We start from the raw sequence: 339 nt of genomic DNA, 5'->3' as shown, positions 1-339 counted from the left end.
ATGTGATAGGTAGTGACAAATTCTGTACAAAAATGCTATAAAACCAAATATAAAATGCACATCAGCTTGCATTCTAAAAACACAATACCTTTTATATTCATCAGTATAATAACTAATTCATTTTCTCTGCGTGAGGAGGTAAAATGTTATATGAATATTGCATTGCACTTTTGAAAATATATTGCCTAATCATTTACATATTTATATATTTAACAATGAATACATATACCTATTAATTTGGGTATTTATATATTCATATGTTGTCTCTGCTTACAAATGAATACAAACATGTAGACAGAATTTCCTTTCGCATTCATTTATAAGTATCTAAACCCATGC

At 26.8% G+C, this 339-nt stretch overlaps 1 protein-coding gene across 1 annotated transcript in view; it reads left to right on the top strand.

The window, feature by feature from the left end:
* The window catches only part of LOC119581756 (endothelin-converting enzyme 2-like), a 106,974-nt gene that overhangs the window by 106,220 nt on the left and 415 nt on the right, over positions 1-339 (top strand). The gene's annotated exons all lie outside the window — the stretch shown is intronic.

Source organism: Penaeus monodon, chromosome 15, assembly GCF_015228065.2.
Source record: "Penaeus monodon isolate SGIC_2016 chromosome 15, NSTDA_Pmon_1, whole genome shotgun sequence".
Lineage (NCBI taxonomy): Eukaryota > Metazoa > Arthropoda > Malacostraca > Decapoda > Penaeidae > Penaeus > Penaeus monodon.
The sequence above is the reverse complement of the archived record's forward strand: the minus strand, read 5'-3'. Positions and strand labels throughout refer to the sequence as shown.